Raw genomic sequence first — 10216 nt, 5'->3', positions numbered from 1 at the left:
AAAAGAGGAATAGAGCGAGAAGGGCTGTGCGTGATGCTAAAGTGGCAGCAGATGAGAGGTGGGGTAGGCGGCTGACAGAGAATTTTCAACAGAATAAGAAAATGTTTTGGAAGGAGGTGAAAAGGGTGCGAAAGGGAGAGTCTGGGAATCAAGAACGAGTAAAAGCAGAGGATGGAAGGATGTTAATTGAGATGGATGCAGTAAGGAAGAGATGGGCAGAGTATTTTGAAAGATTGTTAAATGTAGAGGAGGAAAGGGTGGCTGAGATTGTGGCAGATAGAAGGGTGCAAGGAATAAATGTGTTGGGAGAGTTGAATGATTCTTTGATCACGAAGGAGGAAGTGGAGAAGGCAGTAAAGGAGATGAAAACAGGGAAAGCTGCAGGTATGGATGGGTGTGCTGTGGAATGCCTGAAGGGTGGTGGAGTGACTATTGTTGACTGGCTAGTAAGATTATTGAATGTGTGCTTTGAGAAAGGTATGGTGCCAATTGACTGGGCAAGTGCTTGTGTGGTCCCGTTGTATAAAGGCAAGGGTGATAAGTATGAATGTACTAGCTTTAGGGGTATAAGTCTGTTGAGTGTTGTAGGTAAAGTGTATGGTAGAGTGTTAATTATGAGATTTAGAGAGGGTACAGGGGGAGTGATTAGTGATGAGCAGTGTGGCTTTAGGAGAGGGAGGGGATGCGTTGATCAGGTGTTTGCTGTGAGACAAGTGTGTGAAAAGTATTTAGCGAAAGGCAAGGATGTGTTTTGGGCATTTATGGATTTAGAGAAAGCGTATGATAGAATTGATAGGGAGGCTTTGTGGACTGTTTTAAGATTGTATGGACTTGATGGTAGGTTACTAAAAGGGGTGAAAAGTTTTTATGTAAATAGTAGAGCGTGTGTAAGAGTGGGAAATGCTGTGAGTGATTGGTTTCCCGTGAGAGTGGGGCTGCGACAGGGATGTGTGATGTCGCCTTGGTTGTTTAATATTTACATGGATGGTGTTGTAAGGGAGGTGAATGCAAGAGTTTTAGGTGGTCTGAGTCTGGTAAATGTTGATGGAGGAGAGTGGAATCTGAAGCAGCTGCTGTTTGCAGATGGTACTGCACTGGTGACTGATTCAGAGGAGAGATTGAGACAGTTGGTAGAGGAGTTTGGAAGGGTATGTGAAAGGAGGAAATTGAAAATAAATGAGAATAAGAGTAAAGTGATGAAGTGTACGAGGTTGATAGATGGTAGGGGGATGAATATAGTTTTGAATGGTGAGTTGCTTGAGGAGGTAGATTGTTTTAAATATCTAGGGTCACATGTTGCTGTGGATGGAAGAATAGATGCAGAAGTGAAGTTTACAATAAATGAAGTAGGAATGGTGCTGGGAGGAATGAAAAAAGTGTTTAAATGTCGTTTGCTTAGAATGGATGTAAAGAGAAGGCTGTATGAGGGTGTTGTGGTACCGACTGCATTATATGGGGCTGGAACATGGAATATGGGTGTAGCAGAGAGGAAAAGTTTGAATGTAATGGAGATGAGATGTCTGAGGAGTATGTGTGGAATGACGTGTATGGATCGAGTGTGAAATGATGAAGTGCGAAGGAGAACTGGAGTTGTTCGGGAGATGGCTGGTAGAGTTGAGCAGAGGGTGTTGCAATGGTTTGGGCATATGGAGAGAATGGATAATGAGCGATTGGTGAAAAAGATAACTAGATCTGATGTAAGAGGTGTAAGGCTGAGAGGAAGACCACGAATAGGATGGATGGACAGTGTGAGGAGAGCGCTGGATGCAAGAGGGATGTCTGTTGAGCAAGGAAGAGTGGCTGTGCGTGACAGAAATAAATGGAGAGAAATTGTGAATGAATAAGTGATGACGCAGCCCTGAGGGGATATTCTCCCACATTTGGTCTTATCAGCTAGTCAGGTCAGGTGCTGGTAAGGGGATGGGTCTGTTATGATGTGGCAGGGGTAAACCAGTTCTGCTGTCGGGCCCTGCTGTGGATGTCACTGATTGCATTGCACAGTTGACCCTTGGGCGGTGTGATGCGGTGAGGATCTGTCCGTTCTCCCCTTTGGGGCTAAGATGCGAATGAATGTGTTTGAATGGATTAGTAAATGGAGAGTGAGTCGTCCTGTCTCGGCTACCTCCCTTTCCTTGGGGGAAGCAGCCTAGGTATATATATATATATATATATATATATATATATATATATATATATATATATATAGTCAAAAGCTGGGAGTCTGGAACAATTAAACTGCTCTTTCTATCACAAGGGATTTGATATTATTATTATTATTATTATTATTATTATTATTAGTAGTAGTAGTAGTAGTAGTAGTAGTAGCAGTAGTAGTAGTAGTAGTAGTAGTAGTAGTAGTAGTAGTAGTAGTAGTAATTGTAGTAGTAGCAGTAGAAGCTATGGTAATTATTTTTTTTTTACTCTTATTGGCCGTGAAACTTCTTACTCTGTCAAGGGTTTGAGTCTATCATGATAACCTCTTCAGAAAACAATGCCCCATTTACAAAAGTATATTACGATTAATGCCAGACAATTCAGTTCTGTTAAGTCTTTATCCAGGAAAAAGTTCAATTCCGTCTGTCCGAAGAAGTTTTTTTTTATCAATTTATTCCGTTTATTTGTATCACCAGACAACTATATTCTGCCAAGAACATGCCTCTATTAATGGCGGAGTTAATTAATGCATAATAGATTAATTCTATTTCGTAAAGTCTCTTCATTACAAAAAAAAAAAAAATGAAAATTGTAAGACTAACACAGGGTGGTCCATCTTGCTCTCGTGTTCCTGAACTTGATTCTTCTGTATTCTCTGATCTCTGGCTTCAGCCCTCCTGTCATTCTCTGACTAAATATATCTGCGCTGTTTACTTATCCCCCAATTCTACTGACTATCAAAAATTCTTTGACTATCTTACCTCTAAGATGGAACACAGATTATCCATTTCTCCTTTCTCTGAAATCTCCATTCCAGGAGATTTCAGTGTTCACCACCACCTTTGGCTCTCCTCTCTTCTCACTGATCCACCTGGTGAACAAGCCTACATTTTTTCTATCCTTAACCCGCCGCATCCCACTGGCATAAATAGGTGCCCAAACGTTTTGTCGCTGACTCCCATTGACGTTTACAAACTGCAAGGTCCGTCATTTGCACATTTTTCAAATTTCGCACCTGATTTTTTGTACATATACACGGGACACCTTCCTCTACCCGAGGCCAGGCAGGGATAATGCTTTACCCAGTGTGACCTCCCCCCCCACACTCCACTGTCTTGGCAACTCACCTGTTAGCAGTGACCTGGCCAGTAAAGACATGTAGCACCACAGTACGAAATTCAAGGCGAGAGTGATTCCCCAGTCGATGACAATGTGGAGAACAAAGTTTATGTAGCGTTACAGGAAGAAACGATCAGAAGTGAGGAGATAATGTCGCCAAAAAAGGTGCGGTGTGTTTATGTGTTTGGTGAGTGAAAAAATGCTTATATCGCCTATATTACTGTGTGATAACCAATATACTCTTGTACTGCATATAAATTCGTAGCAAATAAATAAATCTCTACCTACTCTGAGTGGTTTGGAATAGTTACCCCTCCCATAGAAAACGTCTTCTCTGGAGCCAGGCCCAATAGAACACAGTACAAGGTGAGGGTAGGATCACATATACAAGGCATTTCTGAGCTTAGGTAAGCAATTTCTCTCAGAATTTTCGATGTTTCTCATAAAAAGCAGAAGCTTTAACCCCCCAAAAAAATCGAAAATCTGCCAGGATTGGGGGAGTTCAATGGTAAAAAATCTACTGGGATGTGGCAGGTTAATGACCTAGAGCAGCTTATACAACACTCTCCTCGTATCCCTGAATGCCTTGGAGAGAGTTCCAACATACTTGACCTCTTCCTTACAATTAATCCTTCTTCTTACAATGTTAATCTTTCTTCTTTGTTGGGCTCATGCGATCACAACCTTATTACCTTAACCAGTCCTATTGCTCCGGTACGGCCTGTGGACCCTCCAAAGAAACATCGACTGTGGCACTTTGGAGCTGCAGACTGGGGGGCCTTCAAGCAGTACTTCTTTGATTTTCCCTGGAATGATTATTGCTTGCATGGTCGGGAGCCATCTGAGTGTGCCTTGTGCATTACGGAGGTTATTCTCTCTGGCATGGAGGCATTCATTCCTTTCTCATATCCTTTGACTAATGCAAGAAAGCCTTGGTTTAATCACGCTTTTTGTAATGCTGTCCACAACAAGGAGAGAGCCTATAAAGGGTACCAGAGTCAACTCATTCCTGAATCACATCTTTTTTATGTTTCTATCCAGAATCATGCTCTGTCCTTCGTTCTACTAAAAATAATTTCATCCTTACTAAACGCTCTCAACTCTCCAACTTGAATTCTTCCCACTCCTTCTGACGTCTTGCCAAAAACATTTCTAACAACTTTACCTCATTATCCTTCCCTCCTCTTTTCTACTCTGATGGCTCTGTAGCTATTTCTTCTACTGATTGAGCAGATCTCTTCGCTAAGACTTTCTCCTCCAGTTCCACTTTAGACAATTCTGGTGCTGTTCCTCCATTACTTCCCCTTTCTGACTTCCTCATGGCTGACATTAAAATTTCTTCAGCTGATATATTTTCTGTCATCACTGGCCTCAATACTAACAAGGCATATGGGCCTGAAGGAGTCCCTCCTGTTGCCCTCAAGAACTGTGCTTCTGTGCTTGCACCCTAGGTTAACCCTCTTGCCTTTGTCTTTCAACTTGTACCTATCCTTTTTGGTGGAAGTTTGCTCTCATTCAGCCAGTCCCAAAGAAAGATTACAATTTCCAACCCTCTAACTATCGTCCAATTGCTCTACATCCTGTGTCTCAAAAGTTTTCGAGTCAATTCTTAACAAAAAAATTTTAAAGCATCTTTCTTATCACAACCTTCCTTCTGATCGTCAGTATGGGTTCTGTCAGGAACGCTCCACTGGCGATCTTCTCAACTACCTTTCAGACTCCTGATCATTCTCCTTTCGGGACTTTGGCGAGAGCTTTGCCATTAAACTTGACATCCCAAAGGCTTTTGATCGAGTCTGGCATAAATCTTTAATTTCCAAACTGCCATCTTACGGTTTCTATCCTTCCATCTATGCCTACATCTATAGCTTCCTTTCTGGTCGTTCTATAGCCGCTGTTGTAGACGGCCATTGTTCTTCTCCTAGATGTATCAACAGTGGTGTTCCTCAGGGCTCTGTCCTATCACTAACTCTTTTCGTTTTATTCATCATTGACCTTCTAAGCTGAACATCTAACCTTGTCCATTCGTACGCTGATGATTCCACCCTTCACCTTTCCATTCGGTTCCCGCAACGTCCATCTCAGCAGTTAAATCAATAAACAAGGGATGAGGCTATGGCACACCTAATGTCTGACTTGGCTCATATCTCTGACTGGGATAAAAATAATCTTGTTGATATTAATGCATCAAAGACTCAATTTTTACACCCATGAACCCGACAAATCTTCCATGGGAGTACCCACTAATGTTTAAAAATATCCAGCTCAATCCTGCATATCCTTGAACATGCTTGGGGTTTCATTCACTCGGGACTTATCTTGGAAAGATCATGCTGTATCTCTTGTAGAATCTGCTTCCAAGAGATTAGGCATGTTAAGCCAATTCCCTACCTTCTTTACCTCTGCACGGTTGTTGACTTTATACACGGGTTTTATTTGCTCCTGTGTAGAGTACAATTATCATGTGTGGGGTGGCTCCCCACATGCAGCTCTTCCCAATAGGGTGGAGTCAAAGGCTTTTCATCTCATTAACTCTCCTCCTCTTACTGCCTCCCTTCAACCTCTGTCCCTTCGCTGCACTGTTGCCTCTTTATCTCATTTCTGTCGCTACTTCAATGGTCATTGCTCCACTGAACTGTCTGTTTGCATCCCTCCACCTCTACCCGTTTAGCAACAAACTCTAATCCCTTTTCTGTCCAGCTCTCTAATGCAAGAGTTAACTGTTACTCCCTGTCCTTCATTTATGCAACAGGTCAACTCTGGAACTGTCTCCTTCTGTTTGTATTTCCTACGTTTTATGATTTCCAGTCTTTCAAACGGAGTGTGTCCAGGCATACCGAAATAAACAGATCCTGAATTTGGCTCTGTTTTGTATTTTTTTTTTTTTTTCTTAAAAGGAACTGTTTTTGGGCTCCTTGTTTTTAGTTCCTTCTTCCTCATATAAATATATATATATATATATATAAAACTCTGCAATTTCCCTGTTCCTTCGATCGGTCGATTACTGTGTGTGTTGTGGGGACGGATCATTCAGTGTTGTCAGTGTTTACTCTTCATCATTAATTCGTTCCCTACTCCCACTGCCACACCCACCCCCGTTCTAGCAGACTAAGCCGTCCTGGCAACACATAATGCACAAGCACGTGAGTTTCTAGTGCGGCACTATTTATGGAGCACCCTGCGTAGGTATACTAAAAAAAAATACAAAACAAAAAACAAATGCGCAGAAAACTCAGTTTGTCAGGTCACGTAACTTCCAGAGAATGCCTAGGAGGAGAACGAAAAAAAAAAAAAAAAAGAGTGAGAGAGAGACAGATCTGCAAAAGTAAGACAAATTCAAAATTATCTCCAAAGAATACCGTTTTTTACATCGCTAAATCTCCTCACAACATTTTAAATCATAACATCCCCTCACAATACATCTTAAATTCCTTTCACAATATTTTACGTCATAAATTCCCTCACAGTATTTTGCATTCAAAAATCCTCTCAAAATGTTTTACATTTTAAAATCCTCTCGGAATAAATTACCGTATCTTAAAATTCTCTCATAATAATTTACATCTTAAAATTCGCTCGCAATATTTTACATTTTAAAATCCTTTCACAATCTCCGGGTTTCCACAAAGGAGCCAATAAGTTAATTTCCTGGCATCAAAACCCAGATGGATAGGTCACCTAGCACTCTGCCGGGTGAAGGTACTTGGGGCGCGCTATATATTTCTGATTGCCGAGCTAAACGAGTGAAAGTTCACTTCGCTCTCACTTTGCTTTTTATATAGGAAGATGGGTCGGTCGTGGCATTCCTGTGCTTGTAAACAAAGAAGATGGCGTCTACTTCAACCATGTACTTCTAGTGTGGACTTTTTCTAACTTTTGTGGAGATAAAACTTTACCAAAGTCATTGTGATAAGGAATTTATCATTCTAGAAAGATAATGCGTTGTACAATATTTAGTCACTACACGCTGGGATGATCACGTCCATGTAATTTCCGACTTTAGTCGAACTTATTAGTCGTGCTCGTACCACTTCCCTCTCTCCAATGCTGTGTTTGTGTCTGTAAAGGCACCCACGTTACCTAATAATGGAACGTTGATGATTTCCTCAATTCGTGCATGCCCAGCTGTCAGGAGTGCGGCTTCTTATACTTTTAACGTTTTGATTGGTCTCCGATCAGCTTATCAAGCGTCTGTTTGGACTAACAATTTTCTTCTCGGTTTGCTGCATGCGGCATTGACCAAGAAGACGCGTAACCAGATTTCAAAGAAGTAATATAGGGCAACCCATGACGATACTGACGATTTCTCTAAATAATAGGTTAAAAACCAGCCACAAGGCAAGATAAAATTTAAGCTTGCCTTGTAACCTCGATTATGGATGTAATGTGATGAAACCTAGTGTGTTTTGTCATGAGTGGTCCGTCAACCCTTCCATTAGACGTGGTGAAAATGGACAAACACACACACACACACACACACACACACACACACACACACACACACACACTATCTATCTATCTATATACCTAGGCTGCTTCCCCCAAGGAAAGGGAGGTAGCCGAGACAGGACGACTCACTCTCCATTTACTCATCCATTCAAACACATTCATTCGCATCTTAGCCCCAAAGGGGAGAACGGACAGATCATCACCGCATCACACCGCACAAGGGTCAACTGCGCAATGCAAGCAGTGACATCCGCAGCAGGGCCCGACAGCAGAACTGGTTTACCCCTGCCACATCATAACAGACCCATCCCCTTACCCGCACCTGACCTGACCAGCTGATCAGACCAAATGCGGGAGAATATCCCCTCAGGGCTGCATCATCACTTATTCATTCACAATTTCTCTCCATTTATTTCTGTCACGCACAGCCACTCTTCCTTGCTCAACAGACATCCCTCTCGCATCCAGCGCTCTCTTCACACTGTCCATCCATCCTATTCGTGGTCTCCCTCTCAGCCTTACACCTCTCACATCAGATCTAGTTATCTTTTTCACCAATCGTTCATTATCCATTCTCTCCATATGCCCAAACCATTGCAACACCCTCTGCTCAACTCTACCAGCCATCTCCCGAACAACTCCAGTTCTCCTTCGCACTCGATCCATATGCGTCACTCCACACATACTCCTCAGACATCTCATATCCATTACATTCAAACTTTTCCTCTCTGTTACACCCACATTCCATGTTTCAGCCCCATATAATGCAGTCGGTACCACAACACCCTCATACAGCCTTCTTTTTACATCCATTCTAAGCGAACGACATTTAAACACTTTTTTCATTCCTCCCAGCACCTTTCCTACTTCATTTATTCTAAAATTTCACTTCTGCATCTATTCTTCCATCCACAGCAACATGTGACCCTAGATATTTAAAACAATCTACCTCCTCAAGCAACTCACCATTCAAAACTATATTCATCCCCCTACCATCTATCAACCTCGTACACTTCATCACTTTACTCTTATTCTCATTTACTTTCAATTTCCTCCTTTCACACACCCTTCCAAACTCCTCTACCAACTGTCTCAATCTCTCCTCTGAATCAGTCACCAGTGCAGTATCATCTGCAAACAGCAGCTGCTTCAGATTCCACTCTCCTCCATCAACATTTACCAGACTCAGACCACCTAAAACTCTTGCATTCACCTCCCTTACAACACCATCCATGTAAATATTCAACAACCAAGGCGACATCACACATCCTTGTCGCAGCCCCACTCTCACGGGAAACCAATCACTCACAGCATTTCCCACTCTTACACACACTACTATTTACATAAAAACTTTTCACCCCTTTTAGTAACCTACCATCAAGTTCATACAATCTTAAAACAGTCCACAAAGCCTCCCTATCAATTCTATCATACGCTTTCTCTAAATCCATAAATGCCCAAAACATATCCTTGCCTTTCGCTAAATACTTTTCACACACTTGTCTCACAGCAAACACCTGATCAACGCATCCCCTCCCTCTCCTAAAGCCCCACTGCTCATCACTAATCACTCCCTCTGTACCCTCTCTAACTCTCATAATTAACACTCTACCATACACTTTACCTACAACACTCAACAGACTTATACCCCTAAAGCTAGTACATTCATACTTATCACCCTTGCCTTTATACAACGGGACCACACAAGCACTTGCCCAGTCAATTGGCACCATACCTTTCTCAAAGCACACATTCAACAATCTTACTAACCAGTCAACAATAGTCACTCCACCACCCTTCAGGCATTCCACAGCACACCCATCCATACCTGCAGCTTTCCTTGTTTTCATATCCTTTACTGCCTTCTCCACTTCTTCCTTCGTGATCAAAAAATCATTCAACTATCCCAACACATTTATTCCTTGCACCCTTCCATCCGCCACAATCTCAGCCACCCTTTCCTCCTCTACATTTAACAATCTTTCAAAATACTCTGCCCATCTCTTCCTTACTGCACCCATCTCAATTAACATCCTTCCATCCTCTGCTTTTACTCGTTCTTCCTTCCCAGACTCTCCCTTTCGCACTCTTTTCACCTCCTTCCAAAACATTTTCTTATTCTGTTGAAAATTCTCTGTCAGCCACCTACCCCACCTCTTATCTGCTGCCACTTTAGCATCACGCACAGCCCTTCTCGCTCTATTCCTCTTTTCCTTATACCTTTCATATGACATCTCATCCTTCCTCTGCAGCCACACTTCATATGCCCGTCTCTTCTCAGCCACAGCCATACTTACTTCCTCGCACCACCATTCACTTCCTTTTCTTACACCACCACCCACACGTCTCACACCACACACCTCTTCTGCATGCCCTACCACAGCACTCTTAAACAACTGCCATTCCTCCTCCACGCTGCCATTTTCCCGATCTTTCACTGCGTTCCACTCATCTTTCAATTTCTCCTGATACTCTATCTTTTTCTCTCTTTTAT

Source organism: Coenobita brevimanus, chromosome 104 (genome assembly GCF_032717465.1).
Source record: "Coenobita brevimanus isolate Jiangsu-jjx chromosome 104, ASM3271746v2, whole genome shotgun sequence".
In the NCBI taxonomy this organism is placed as follows: domain Eukaryota; kingdom Metazoa; phylum Arthropoda; class Malacostraca; order Decapoda; family Coenobitidae; genus Coenobita; species Coenobita brevimanus.
The sequence above is the reverse complement of the archived record's forward strand: the minus strand, read 5'-3'. Positions refer to the sequence as shown.